This window comes from Balaenoptera physalus (genome assembly GCF_965194825.1).
Source record: "Balaenoptera physalus genome assembly, chromosome: 17".
In the NCBI taxonomy this organism is placed as follows: Eukaryota; Metazoa; Chordata; class Mammalia; order Artiodactyla; family Balaenopteridae; genus Balaenoptera; species Balaenoptera physalus.
Window position 1 is genome coordinate 15,763,717 of NC_138895.1, and position 15,400 is coordinate 15,779,116.

Sequence of the window (15,400 nt, forward strand, 5' to 3'; positions counted from 1 at the left end):
TAGAAATATAGTTTTTTCTAAACAACAACTGAAATTTGGTTTTGAATGGAACATCTTCTCTTTGTGTGAAAAGGTCATAGGATTTCTTAATATGCGAAGTCCAGGAAATTCCTTTTTAAGATTCCTTGAATTGAGGAAAACTTCTAAGGTTGTTTTTAAAGAGAAGAACATGAAAAAGAAAGTGAGGTAGCCCTTTCCCCATCCATTAAAACAGAATAACCCATGTTAATAAAACATCTAAATCCAAATCCCACTGAATGAATTATCTGTGTAACCTCATTTGAAGCCAGCTTCAAAGAACAGCTTAACATAATTTCTGTGACCTGCATTTCCCTTTATTAATTGATGTCAGATAATCATTTCTGATACAGTATACAATTTAGCAACTTTGTGGGCCCGCAGACCCTCAGTGGGAGGAAGGGGACAGCACGTACAACGCTAAGCCTTGTCATATTCTTTCCCATACTCAGAAGGTTAGCTCGAAACTTTATTTTGAAATTACTATCTCTTTTTTTTGTTTGGATGGTCCGTTTATTTGTTCTTTATTTTTTAAGAGAACAAATGTTCACAGGCAAAAGACTACCAATGACAGACTGGGTTTGATTTCCAATTCTGCCTCTAACTAGCTAGTTAAACTAGGTGCACATCATTGGGTAAGTCATTGGACTTCTCGGTGGCTTCTTTCCCCATCTCTAAAGTGAGATCGTAACAGCAGCTACTTACTAGGCTTCATTTGAGGGTTATGTGGATCATTATGGGAAGAGCTTAGAACACTACCTGGCACATGATAAGAACAATATGTACACTAGCAATTATAAACGATCTTTCAGTTCCAAGAACTTTCTATTACATTAGTACTAAGATTAAAACAGCATCTGGGGGCTTCCCTGGTGGCGCAGAGGTTGAGAATCTGCCTGCCAATGCAGGGGACACGGGTTCGAGCCCTGGTCTGGGAGGATCCCACATGCCGCGGAGCAACTGGGCCCGTGAGCCACAGTTGCTGAGCCTGAGCGTCTGGAGCCTGTGCTCCGCAACAAGAGAGGCCGCGATAGTGAGAGGCCCGCGCACCGCCATGAAGAGTGGCCCCCCGCTTGCCGCAACTAGAGAAAGCCCTTGCACAGAAATGAAGACCCAACACAGCCATAAATAAATAAATAAATAAATAAGTAAATAAATAATTTAAAAAAAAAACAGGATCTGTGTTGATAATACTTGGTTCCACATTTATGTCTCTGTACTGAAACCCACATTGCTGACTGGCCTATAACTATGACATTTAGTCAAACATAAGTAAACTGTACATTCAATTAAATAGATGACTTAAACATTTAAGTCTTAATTTGTGTTCATGTCCTACTTTCTACCTGTTTGGGGTCCCCTCATAATTATCAGTCTTTGGTAATATAGTAATGTTCTTTTAAATAAAACAAATTTATATATCTAATGACACACTGACACAGAAAAGTTACATGCCCATATATGGGCAGCAGTAACGTTAAAAACGTTCTATGAACAAAAAGTGAAAAAAAGCGAAACACTGACATGTTCCTCTATATAATGAAAAAAATTTTAATGACGTAGGCTGCGTCTAACTCAATTTCCTTCATATTCTTGATTCTCATCTTTTGAGCACTTCTGACAAAATTCATTTTGTAGTATCTGATGGGATCAGTTAATCAAGTTTCCTTTTCTGAGACAAGAATCATTTTCCTCAACTAATATAGAAGGTGGCACAAAATGTCTTTGCAATTGTTACAAGATTCAATTAAAAGCAGATGAGTTGAAAAACACAAAGTTCTATTTCACTACAGACATTATGGCCCAGGATATAAAATTTGAATGCTTTGAAAATAAAAGGTGGTTTAGTCTTGACTTCAATCAAAGAGAATTTAGACATGATCAGAACATACTTCAATTCCTGACACAAAGAATTTACCCAGAGTTTAAATGGATACAAAACATGTAAAGGCCAAGAACCATGTCTTGCCAAAAGTAATAGTAAATGTTTGTTTTTCCTTTTCTCTCTACCCCTCAAGGTAACCTACATTTATCTCTGCTTCAAAACACTGTGAAAACTTTGAAACCTCATTGTAGTATATAAACAAATGATCAGGTATGCTATTTTCATAATCAGCCCTTGAAATTTAGTAGGAAACAGGACCCTTAATCAACAGAGACCTCAGGAAAAGTAATGATGACAATAAAAAAACACTGAAGTAGAAATACCATAATAAGCCAAAGGTATCAAATTTATGGGAATAAACAGATAATACGTAAATGCCTCCTATTTTCTATCCCTAGGGTCAGGAAGGGTCAAGAAGTAAGTAAGCTCCTTGGTGTGGCATTCCTGGGCCCCTCAGGACTCGAGGACGGCCACCTCGAATATCTGTGGGGACTGCTGCTGGCACTGCAGGCAGCTTTGATGACAGCCACTGTGCTGTGAAAGAGGACAGGTTTCGGAGGAAAAAAATTAAAAGATGGGAAACAGATAAATACAGTGAGCACACAGTATGGTTTAAAGCAATAGGCACTGGCATTTAGGATATGCTAAAATCAAAATACATTTAAAAGGTAACAGCACTATGTTACAAGGGCTAAGATTTTATGTTTTCAAAAGACACTTTAAAGAGAAAGTTTGAACCAGATCTTGACATATAATATAAATATGTCAGTGAACGAGTTCAAAGAAGTAATAACTTACCTGTTAGACCATAAAGATTTTATGAAACGTTGGGAATATTTTGAAGCAGCATCAACAATAAACATCTAACTTCTACATTAGAGAAAAATGTTAATGTTCCAAAGCATCTAGCTTCAAAGAAAATCGAAAATCAAGATGCCACTGGGTTAATAAAACAAAGTCTACTATTGTATATAAATAAAACTCATAAAACCAACCTAATTTGTCTAACAGATGTTTAAGTCAAAGGAATTTTCCATTTCCATTCCATTCAAATATAATAGCATGAGTAACCACCAAATAGTTTTCAAAATACATTAGTTCAAAACTCTCTTCTATTTTCACACTCTACCTTATAACCTAGGAAACAGTTTATTTTCTGGACTGTAATAAAACCGCCATATCAAAGGCAGAATTAGAAAACTAGATCAAATCGCTTTCTTAGTGACAAAGAACTGAAAGAAACTGCGAAATAAACTGTTTCCTCCGGCCCCGGCTTTCTCTATTCTAACTTAAGCTACCAATTCAATAATTATGACACAGTTGTTTCTTCAAAGGTATTCTCTTATAGTTTAGGTAAAGACTTCGAAGTCTCAGTATTCATATAAGGCACTGGCAGGTCTTTTATAAGCTCCCGCACTCATCTGTCTGCTGAAGTTTACCCCAGCTCATCACACTCCTGCTTTTTCAGTCCTTTTCTCTTCTCAAGGAGGTACAGTAAAAACTGGGCTCCAATTCTGTGATACTGACTGCTAACAGACTTCCGGTCCTTTAGGTGGAGACCACAAAATTTTAAATGTATGATTTCTGCTTGTGAAATTCATGTAACTGGCACCAGAAAGGTCAAAACTGTGGTTTAAAGAAAGCAAAGTCCTCAAATTAATCAATTATAAATTAATTCAATATTTTTGAATACTTCCAAAAGTGGTGAAGGCAAACAAGTCTACAGACTATGGCACCACAATCTCAACCTTGCATGGAGACATGCACTTAAGAGATCCTCCAAAATTGGAATACATACATCTTTAGTATATGGTTAAATTCTTATTTAGCCATTATTAAATGCTACAAATTTCTTCCTCTCCCTTGGCTCTTTTTGGATGGGAAGGCAGAAGTGTAGCTGTGACTAGAACAAAAAATATATTTCCACTGATTGTAGACACCCATGAATCATTCATGAAGTAGCAAACAAGGCTTAGACAACCTAATGCATGGAATTAGGTTAAAATCACAAGTTGCAAAATTTACTGTTAAATTCTCTGGTTATGTCTTATTTTTCTGAGTCTCAAGCTAGCAAGAGAAGTCTCAGTGGAAATATCTATATCCTAATGGCAAAGAATCACAGAAAAAAAGAAAAAAAAGGGAGGAAGGAAGGGAGGGAGGGAGGGAGAGAGGGAGGGAGGGAAGGAAGAAATGTAATTAATTTTATAGATATGGATAATTTTATAAATAAATGTTTAATTTATCCCTTACATCTAGATATTATGAACAGTGGAGAATGACGTAAATGATCTGTGCTTCAAAAATAAACTATGAGGTGTTTAATGAAAGCAGCCTGATTTTATTCGTTATTTTCTCTTTAAAGGAAATTCTGGCAAGGTCAGCTGACTCAAATTCAACACCTGTCTAGAAAATAACATGTATCTGTCACTTTATTCCAAAATGAAAATGAAGGGCATAGCTAAAACACCTGATAACTGACCCCAAATCAAATGCCGTGTATTTGTTACTATGGTGGCACAAATGTGAAATTCTGCTTATCACAGACCTTCTCCCTAAAGCTAACAACTCTACTATCCAGGTAAGTAGAATATACAAGCTTGAAATGAAATCTAAAGGCCAATAACAACAACAAAGAACAAGGCAGGGGAATGTACAGTTTATTAACAATCTGCAGCCCCTTCTCCCCACTCCTGGGCACACACACACCTGTACAACAGCACAGAAGAGCACAGCTGAGAAACCAGAGTCCACTTGTTTCTCCGAAGATTCTGGCTCCAGTGCTACTTCCTCTAAGACATGCTAAGTCGAAAGATCTACACAAGGTACAGACTGGCAATACTTTTTTTTTTTTTTTTTTAAGTCTTATTTATTTATTTATTTATTTATGGCTGTGTTGGGTCTTCGTTTCTATGCGAGGGCTTTCTCCAGTTGTGGCAAGTGGGGGCCACTCCTCATCGCGGTGCGCGGGCCCCTCACCATCGCGGCCTCTCTTGTTGCGGAGCACAGGCTCCAGACGCGCAGGCTCAGCAGTTGTGGCTCACGGGCCCAGTTGCTCCGCGGCATGTGGGATCTTCCCAGACCAGGGCTCAAACCCGTGTCCCCTGCATTGGCAGGCAGACTCTCAACCACTGCGCCACCAGGGAAGCCCCGGCAATACTTTTAATTACAATTATTTCCAAAGAATACCAGCAACGCTGATAGGAGTCACACTTAGAATTTTTCAATTAAAAAACCACAGTGCTCTCACAGTGAAATCTCTCTACACTGAATCCCAACTTACAATCCAAGAAACATCCTTATGAATTTTATTAAAAAATGATGCTTTAAAATCGCTGTAATTCTAAATCTTGCAATTCTAGCATTTGGATGAGCCAGAGAAACCAGGTTCTGCCGTATTTCTGGTAAACCTTTCAGCAACGCACTACGCTTACATCACTTGGCCTGTCTGTGCCTATGGAAATCGCAGTGCCGCTGTTCTACGTGGAGACTGCCTGGACTCTGGGACTGTCTCAACCTCACCTGGCACAACACACCTTCCTCACGAGGCGTGTACCTTCCCAGGAGCACACTTTGGAAGTGCAGGTAACGCCATGCAAACAGAACATTTGCTTATGAGGGACGGCTTTTGTTGCTGTTGCTGTTGCCTTGACCTCTACTCCCATGGATAGATTAAGGCGTTTAGTAGAAACAGACATATAACTGAGAAAACAAGGCTCAGTTTTTTCTTTAAGAGAAAAATCAGAAAGCCAAAATTCAATGTAAAAAGAACGAGCAAGGAAATATGGCGCTAAATTTGCATAGATACTTCTTTTCCAGGTTAACAATCTTTGGTAGTTATTCTTTTTTTTTTTTTAATTAATTTTTTTTTTTTGGTTGTGTTGGGTCTTCGTTTCTGTGCGAGGGCTTTCTCTAGTTGTGGCAAGCGGGGGCCACTCTTCATCGTGGTGCGCGGGCCTCTCGCTATCGCGGCCTCTCTTGTTGCGGAGCACAGGCTCCAGACGTGCAGGCTCAGTAGTTGTGCCTCACGGGCCTAGTTGCCCCGCGGCATGTGGGATCTTCCCAGACCAGGGCTCGAACCCGTGTCCCCTGCATTAGCAGGCAGATTCTCAACCACTGCGCCACCAGGGAAGCCCGGTAGTTATTCTTTATATTTCCCATAGCACTCAGCACAGACTAATACGAAATAAATAATTAATATTCTGAAAGAACAGAGAGTCAAAAGGAAGGAGGATGGGTAAAGGGAAAGAGGGAAGAGAGAGAGGAGAGTTAATGGTGCTGAATGCATGTAGTTTTATGGGGAAAACTAAGCCAATCTGTTTACATGAATGTGTGCATGAAAAGAGGAAAATGGAAGAGTAGAAATGCTTTAAACACTGGCCTGTCATACAGTTTCCAACTGCGGCTTTGTATTAACGACACCCACTGGAAGATAACTTCCACCCACCAGTAAGCCTATTTTGTCCTGAGTTCAGCAGTCCGTTCCGCATACGAGGGGCAGAGGGGCTGCACCCGGGGGCTATGATTAGGGTCCTCGTCTGAAGAGCTAAATGACCGAGGGCATTTTGTCAACTGTCAAAATATTTATTTTCCAAATCACAGTGCCTACCATGCTGACATCTGAAGGAAATAGCACAAAAATAGCAACACAGTTAAATGCTGGCAGATTTCTGCCTAAAGCAAAAGAGTTATAGTTAAATCTACTGAATTTGGTTTAGAATAATACTGATTTTCAGGGGACACTGCTCAAAATCTCAGACTTGTAGCTCAAATCAAGCTGCCCGTCTTCATGGGAATTTATACAGTCTCAGTTAAATCAGACACCTAATCACAAATTTTCTCACATCTATGAACAAAGAGGGAATTCAAAATCCAACAAATACTCATTTGAAATGTACTTTCAACCATGCCATATCCAATAGGGACATAATTTCTTTTATGTCTTGATACGTTTAATATAATGTTTAGTATTTAACAACAAAATGTATTAGTATCACAAGAAGTATATGATGCTTTATTGTACTTTGGAGAACTCGCTCTACATGCTAGTATTAAGAATTGAGCTTAAAAAAAAAAAAAAAAAAAAAAAGAGTTGAGCTTTTCCTAGTATGTGTGAACAATTCTTCACTCACCCATGTCACCCTGTCCTCTCACCCCAGATATCTCTAACATAGAGAAAATGTACTTATAAATAAATCCAAAATATATATGAATCCACAGTGAGTTCAGGTTTCCATGGCAAAGGGAAAATTACATTTCAAGGCTATATTGTCAAATAGATTTATCTAACACTTGCTCCTGTTTTGACTATCAATTCTCAGAGAATTTTATTGGCCAATTTTAAAAATGCTTAAAACGTGAGACTGCAATGGAAACACTGATATAGCTGCAGATTAGGAAGCACAGTTCAGTCTGTTAAATAAATTTTGTCTTTTTAAATTCAAACTACAGAATTTCATTTCCCTAAACTCAAACCTGGAATTTGCATTTACACTCACAGATATAATCCCTAGGAAAGTGTGAGGAAGTATACTTAATCATGTTTTCAAATCAAAATTTTAAGATATATTCAACAACACTGCCTTCAAGAACATTTTGTCCACAATATTGTACATTTAAGATTCAAAATATTTCTATATAACATCTCCTACTCAGCCTTGAAAATAAACTAAACAAGGAAAGCTGAAATTATATTTGAACCAACCCTGCTTTACCTCAAAGCTATGCCACTTCTTTTCTTAAATAATTAAAAAATTTCCCACAGAGACATAAATTATTACACCTTCCAAGATAAGGGTTCTAAGTAATTCTATAGTCACAATATTTCACACAACCTGTTCTCTGTAGGAAAAGTGATTCATCCAACAAACCACAGATGCCACTCATAACCTGAAGTTTCTAATATTGCAAGGGAGAAGGAATGCTGATTTATAGCCCACCGTGTTTATAACAAAAAAAGGAATCCACGTGGCTGTCTGCCATGCACCTGCCCCCCAAAAGTGAGTATGAAATTAAAGTGCCAAGGTAGAACTTTACATTGTTTAGGTCATCATTAAATTTCAAATGAGTCATCATGTTTCAGTTTGAAATAAAGGTTAGAAGTTAAGACCTACTAATGAAATATAAGCAAAATAATATTTGATTTTAAAATTAATTTTTAAGTCCTCAAATATGAATATGATTTTCCTATACTACGTTTATTGCCACTAATATGCTCGTATGCAGGGCTATTTAGGCAGAAAATGGAGCTCAGGGGTTAAGATCAAAGTCTTCAGAGTGGCAAACTGCCACTTGCTTGATATGACCTTGGGAAAGTCACTTAACCTCTCTCAGCTTCAATTTCCTTATCTGTTATTCTGAAGATAATGAAAAGCACTTACATAATGCCTGGCTCACAGTGAGGGAGCAATAAGTAGTAGCTGCTGTTATTAGTATTATCGAAGGAGTCTCTGCAAATTGCACTTGTAAATTAGTTGTGAATAAGAAATGGCTGTGTAATTCCTAAAATTTTACTTAAAAAAAAAAAAAAAAAAGCCTAAAGTTCAGACTTAGTTCTTTTTATAAATGAAAAACCATGATGGCAGAAGGAGAGACCAATGCCTGAAGAAGGTGAAACAGATCAAAAAACAACACATACGAAAAACAAAAGGCACGAACCCAACAGTAGCGACTAACATCCTGGAACACTTAAAGAAAACTGCCAAAGACACAAGGAAACGGGTGGTTCCTTCGATAATGAATTCAAACATCAATACAGAGGGCAGAAAAATGACCAAAAATTTCCCCCAATCTACAAAAATAAAATAACCTAAGTAAATTACATTTTGTATGAAGTGACAGGTAGTGGGAAATTTTTAACTTATTTGGCTTTCAGAGATTAAAACTGGACAACTAATGTCAAATATGTTGACACTTTGCTCTCCGTAAAGATAACACAAAACATTTCCAACATGGTAGCATGACGGAGTAAGGAGGTGAGAAGCTCCCACACTTGCTTCAGGTTTACCCGTCACTTGATCCTAAGAACCTACTAGGGTGGTGACAAAATAAATACAGAATTGGAAGCATTATCCTCTGAATTCTACCCTGATTAATCACACTTGAGTACATAAAATATGTAACACAGGTAATTTCTCTGAGCATTTATGAGCGATATACTCAAAGTATCTGATATATATTAATTTCATATTTAGAAATAAGTATACGGAGCTATTTCTATTTTGTATTTACAGGTGCAGAGTTCAATTACTCTGAATATAAATAAATTCTTAATATGTATTACCCAAGAATTACTGTAACAAACGCTTATTCAGTCTTTCCCATACAATAAGCACTATCCTAAGGGTTATGGACACTGTTTTCAACAAGACAAAAATGGCCCCAATGTTCACGGAGCTTATATTCTAGTAGGGAAACTAAAAATAAGAACACATCACATGATCATAAACATTATGATAAAAATAAATCAGCGTTGTGTGATAAGGAGTGATTGAGAAGCTATTTCAGACTGGTTGGACCAGAAAAGCCTGCTCATTAAATCTACCCACATAGGACTGAAATTTGCTGCCAAAATCTATAGCAAGCAATTTTTTATTTACATATAAAAATAAATGCAAACATTTTGCTAGGCTATGAAATGATAATTCACCTCCTCCAATGGGTAAATGTAGACTCTTCCCAAATACACACAGTAAACACTGATTAACAGATATGGTCATTTTACCTCCAAATATCATTTCCAACACATTCATAGTGAATTTTCATAATAAAACAAATGTAGACAAATATACAACACTTTTAAAATTTATATTCATTTTACTTACATATTATTTTGCTAAACTATAAATAGTATAATTTTAAATGTTTGATTTTACTTAAAAATCAAAATATACCAACAGAAAAGCTTACTTTTAAACTCACCTGTGCCTGTACACAGTGCAGAAGATCTATAAATTTGTAGCCAAATCCAAGAGAAATCTGCAATATAAAGAAACAAACAAATATGAATAAAAAAGGCAGAATCCTGTTAGACTCATTAGAGTGGATGTGATTTTTTACAACCAATATACAAATAATACTCATTAATAACATCTCTCCATTAAATTGCATGGTAAATCGAGAAGACGACTTGCTGCCTTACTTCTATTTGTACAAACTAATGTAAGACACATAAGGCTACATTTCAGTGTGAATTATGAGGTGTCTACCCAACAAATTTTGAGTGCCCGCCATAACACTTATTACACTTCCTGGTAGCTGCCTATCTAATCACTAGCACTGAAAGCTGAACAAAAGCAGAGGAGGCCTGAGCTACCCATTTCCACACTGCGCTCCTAGCCCAATGCCCAGCCCACAGTAACACAGTACACAGGAAATGTTTCCTGAATGAATGAATGAATGAATGACAGAACAAGTTAATTAATTAATTAAGTTCACATACTGATCTTAATTTGCTGTGATTTATAGTTTGCCTATATGGAATAGAAAGGCTTGAAATTATTGAAATAAAAACCTACGTCATGATTGCTTAAACAAAGACGTTTAAAAGTGAATAATTTATCTCAAAAAAGAAAAATCTTGTGTAAAATGATGTAAACGTGATGCTATAGGGAATTCCCTGGCAGTCCAGCGGTTAGGGCTTGCTGCTCTCACTGCCAGGGGCCCGGGTTCGACCACTGGTCAGGGAACTAGGATCCTGCAAGCCACGTGGTACGGCCAGAAAAAAAAAAAAAAAAAAAATGATGCTATATACGACAATTTGCATGAGTAAGAGTGGATAAGAAAAGGAAGAACTGAACATTTTCAATAATGAGGGCAACCAAGTTTCATCTGGGTGTGTATCTCTGAGAACAAAGAACTTAGCCATGAAGGACTGTGCAGCACTTTCTCTGATCCACACAAGGATCACCTCCACTGTACCAAAGAAGTTTATTTATTTCCAAGATGCACAGTCAGTAATACGAACACAACCAATATGAGCCTATCATGTTTTATGTGGATTAATGTTTACCACTCTTGTGTATATTATGGACCTAAGAAAAACGACATGACTGCTACGAGTAGTAGTATGTCTTTATTTTAACTATTGTACTACTAGATTTAATCAGCTTCAAGGAATGTTTTTACAACTGCACTTTTTTTCCTTCAGGTGACACCAATCAGTAATAATTCATACTTTGATTCATTATCAGACTTAAAAGAGTATTAACTTTCTGATGCGCCCTTTACTCTTTAGAATAATAAATAGAACCTAATAGTAGAAAAAAGCTAATGTTAATTTAATACCCAAATTGCCATTTTTTCTAGGGCACTAGCAACATCTGATTTCATAAAGGGGAAAGAAATGGGAAAAAAATGCATTTTGGTTTTTGCCAGGACCTGATCAGTCTGGAGACAGTCACAGGTAAAGAAATGCAGCTAGGGTATCAGGCAGAGATGATTCATGAAAAACAAAAGGAAATCTGTATGCAAATAAGAGGTTATCGCAGTAAATAAAACAAGTGGATTCTCCTCAAGCGGCAGCCTGTGAGTGGTGAGCAGTAAACTGTTACGTAACAGGGGCCATCAATTCTTTCCAGCGCTGCTGGCCTACTTAAGCCCATTCTAATTCTATACCAACAACTAAAGTGCTCGAGGACATCACACTATGCAACAGTCAAGAGTTAAAACTTGTGATGTGAGTACGAATGATGATATTAAACAATTATGGCTTGATCTATACCACTCAAAAGGTTTTTATGAATGTGCTAATATAATGAGGAAAAAGTGCTAATGAATCCAAACTAAAGTAAGATACATATGGACATGAAGATAGAAGACGTGAATAATTTCCACAGTATAGTATGATACCTCGGTGTAACATTTTAAACCAGAAGAATTAACAAAATACTTATAAACATAGAATTATAAAATGTTTTCTAAGTCACTAAAGGAAAAAACCAGCTATTTAAAGTATAAGTACGGGCACTGACAACCTATAATAAATCGACATCCCCCTTCTCATCTACGAGTCCAGATAGCTTTCAGGAAGCTACTTTAGGAGTTTCAAGGGATGGAGAGGGGAAGACTGCCCTGGGCCTTCTGTCACCGGCAGACTGACAGAAGGAAAGACAGGAACCTTGCAAGAAAAGGCAGGGATACACGCATGTCGTCCTTTTCTCTCTTACTACCACTACTATTTCTACTGTATAAACTAAAAAGATAAACCTCCTCTCCATGAAGAAGGCCGCCTGGAGCAGTTGAGAGAACCTAGGGTTAAGATCATCGAACAGGTGAGGTTTCAAAACCTGGCTTTCTCATGTGAATACTGCCGCTGTTAATATTGTTCCATCACTAGCAGCTGCTTAGGTGTGTGACCTGGGAAATGTTACTGTGGACTCAACTATAAAATGAGGATGATGGTGTCCTCTTTGCAGCACCTTGGAAGTATCAAATGAGATAATTACATAAAGCACTTGGTACATGGTAGGCATTACACATAATTATGATTATGACAAGTGTGATCCTGCTAAATGCTGCTCGCTGTGACAGGTAACTCAATAAAGTGACAGGTAACGTCAGGCCTACCCTACCCGAAGTAAAACTGATTTTCCCTGAGATGTCTTAGTAGTGTTATCTGCCCATAACCACCCAGACAGATGTATAAACATGGAGCCTGCTGGGAAAGTTTTGAATGGGGACCACTTTAAGACTACACCAAAAGCTGAAAGATACTACCCGACTTCAGTTCTTACAATAAAGTTGTAAGAATCAAAGCAGTAGGGTACTGGCGTAAGGGTAAACAACGGAAGAGAACAGAGACCAAAAACAGGCCCACACGTTTATATCAATTCATATTCAACAAAGGTGGTAAAGTAATTCAATGAGGAAAGGGCAGTCTTTTCAATAAATGGTACCAAAAACTGATTATACATATGGGGGAGGGGGAAAGAACCTCAACCTTTACCTTGCACCTTGTACAAAAATTAACACAAAACAGATAGGATGATAGATCTAAAAGTAAGAACTAAAACTACAAAGCTCGTGGAAGAAAGCACTTGGAGAAAATTATTGTGGATTAGGCAAAAATATTTTAGGTATGACACCTAAAGGCATAAAGGAAAAAAAAAATTTTTTAAGACCATAAAAGTAAAAAACAAAACTGAATTCCTTTAAAATTAAAACTTTTGCCCTTCAAAAGAAATAACAAATGAAAACACAAGCTAACACAACATTGTAAAGCAATTATACTCCAATAAAGACATATTAAAAAAAAAACAGAATAGAAAGCAAAAAAAAAAAAACAAGCCACGGACTGAAAGAAAATATTGACAAAATGATTATCTGATAACATACATGTATTTAGAAAATATAAAGAGCGAAATAACTATCTAATAAAGGATGTATATAGACTATATAGAGGACTCTTACAATAATAAAACAGATAATTCAACTTTTTTAAATGAGCAAAATATGTTAAGACATTTTATATATATCATGGGGAATGTACAAAAAAAGTACTGAACACCATTAGTCATTAGGAAAATGGAAATTAAAACCAAAACAAAATACCATAGCCTATCTAATAAAATATCTAAAGTGTTGCCAAGGATATGGAGAAACTAGAACCCTCCCAACCCTCATCCTTTGCTGGTGGGAAAGTGCAATGGTACAGCCATTTTGGAAAACAGTTTGGAAGTTTTTCATTATATAACCCAACAATTTCACACCAAGGTGTGTTTTCATTCCTCTTGGGGACAGATGACCATACAAAGAGTTGTACCTGAATGTTCCTATCAGTTAGATCCAGAATAGCCAAAAACTGGAAACGATTCAAAAGTTTATCAACTGGAGAATGAATTTTTCAGAATGTGGTACATTCATACAATGAAATACCACTCAACAATGAAAAGGAATGGACTACTGATGTATGTCACAACATGAACGGGTCTCAAAAAACATTTTGCTAAAGGAAGAAGCCAGACACAAAGACAACATACTGCATGATTCCATTTATTTGAAATTTCTAGAAAAAGCAAAACTACAGAGACAGAAAACAGATCCATGGTATTCTGGGTCAGGGAATACAAGTGGGGACTGGACCGAAAATGGACACATTTGGGGCTGATAGAATTATTCTAAAACTGGTTTGTGGTGATGCTAAAGAAAGATGTATAAGAAACATGAGACACACAAAACTGTAAGAATTTACTAAAACTCTTCTTTTAATACACTTAAAATGGGTGCATTTTATGGTATGCAAATTATACCTCAATTATTTTAATGGTTAAAATTTTTAAATTATTTAAAAAAATGTACCTCTGGGTCCCTGCTCTTTCTTCCTATGTGATAGCTAACTGTGTGAGCAAAGGGATCTAAGGATTAAAAGTAGTTCTAGTAGCAAATGGTGGTGTGAGCATTTGTCAAGTAGAGCATCAACTAGCACAAGTTACACATCATTACTTTGAGGCAAAAAAAAAAAGAGAGAGAAAGAAATCGGGACTGAACCTACATCACTCACAAAAAGATTGCTGGCAGTATTAAAGCTACAGGTTGATGATTTCTTTAAAAGCAGGAGAGGGACTTCCCTGGTGGCACAGCGGTTAAGAATCCGCTTGCCAATGCAGGGAACACGGGTTCGAGCCCTGGTCCGGGAAGATGCCACATGCCGCGGAGCAACTAATCCCGTGCGCCACAACTACTGAGCCTGCGCTCTAGAGCCCGCGAGCTACAACTACTGAGCCCGCATGCCACAACTACTGAAGCCCGCGTGCCTAGAGCCCATGCTCCACAACAAGAGAAGCCACCACAATGAGAAGCCCATGCACCGCAGTGAAGAGTAGCCCCCGCTCACTGCAACTAGAGAAAGACTGCACCCAGCAACGAAGACCCAACGCAGCCAAAAATAAAAATAAATAAAATAAAAGCAGGAGAGGGTTAGGAAGAGATGTGCTCAATGTTTTATTTTATTTTATTTTATTATTTTTTTAATGAATAGTTATGAACAGAGCCAGAGGAAGGAAAGTAAGCCGGGAAGAAAATGAAGTGACGTCTGTAATACTAGCTAAGAGAGCGCTTTCTGACTACTAGGATGAGGAAGGACCACATCTTGCTGTTTTGGTTTAACACAACCACTAATAACAACAGTAACTATCATTCATTGAATGCTTATTTCATGAGAGTTCTGGGCAGAGGGCTTGAAACGTGTTACCTAATTTAATTTTCCTAACAACCCTATGAGGCAGGTACTGCCACTATCATCACTATTTTGTAGATTCAGAAACTTAACTGAGACGTGAAATACTTTGTCCAAGGTCACAGAGCTGATGTGACGGCAAAGCCTGGATTTGAACACAGAGTCTGACTGCTGAGTTCATGCATGCTCTTACCCACTAGGCTATTACGGAAAGTTTGGTAATGTTATCACTGTCGCCAACTTGATTTGAAAAAGATGGCCCAAAATGTGATCAGCCTAAAAACCCCTCCTTGGGTTTCTGGTGTAGTACCAATAAGAGCAGCATA

The 15,400-nt window shown here is 37.4% G+C and overlaps 1 protein-coding gene across 10 annotated transcripts in view; it reads right to left on the reverse strand.

The window, feature by feature from the left end:
* NCOA2 (nuclear receptor coactivator 2) overlaps positions 1-15,400 on the reverse strand; it is a 266,722-nt gene that overhangs the window by 159,649 nt on the left and 91,673 nt on the right. For all 10 annotated transcript variants that reach the window (XR_014255636.1, XM_082433594.1, XM_082433601.1 and 7 more), the window contains one exon: positions 9,821-9,877. The gene's annotated coding sequence lies outside the window, so the exon portion shown is untranslated. The remainder of the gene's footprint in view (positions 1-9,820; positions 9,878-15,400) is intronic.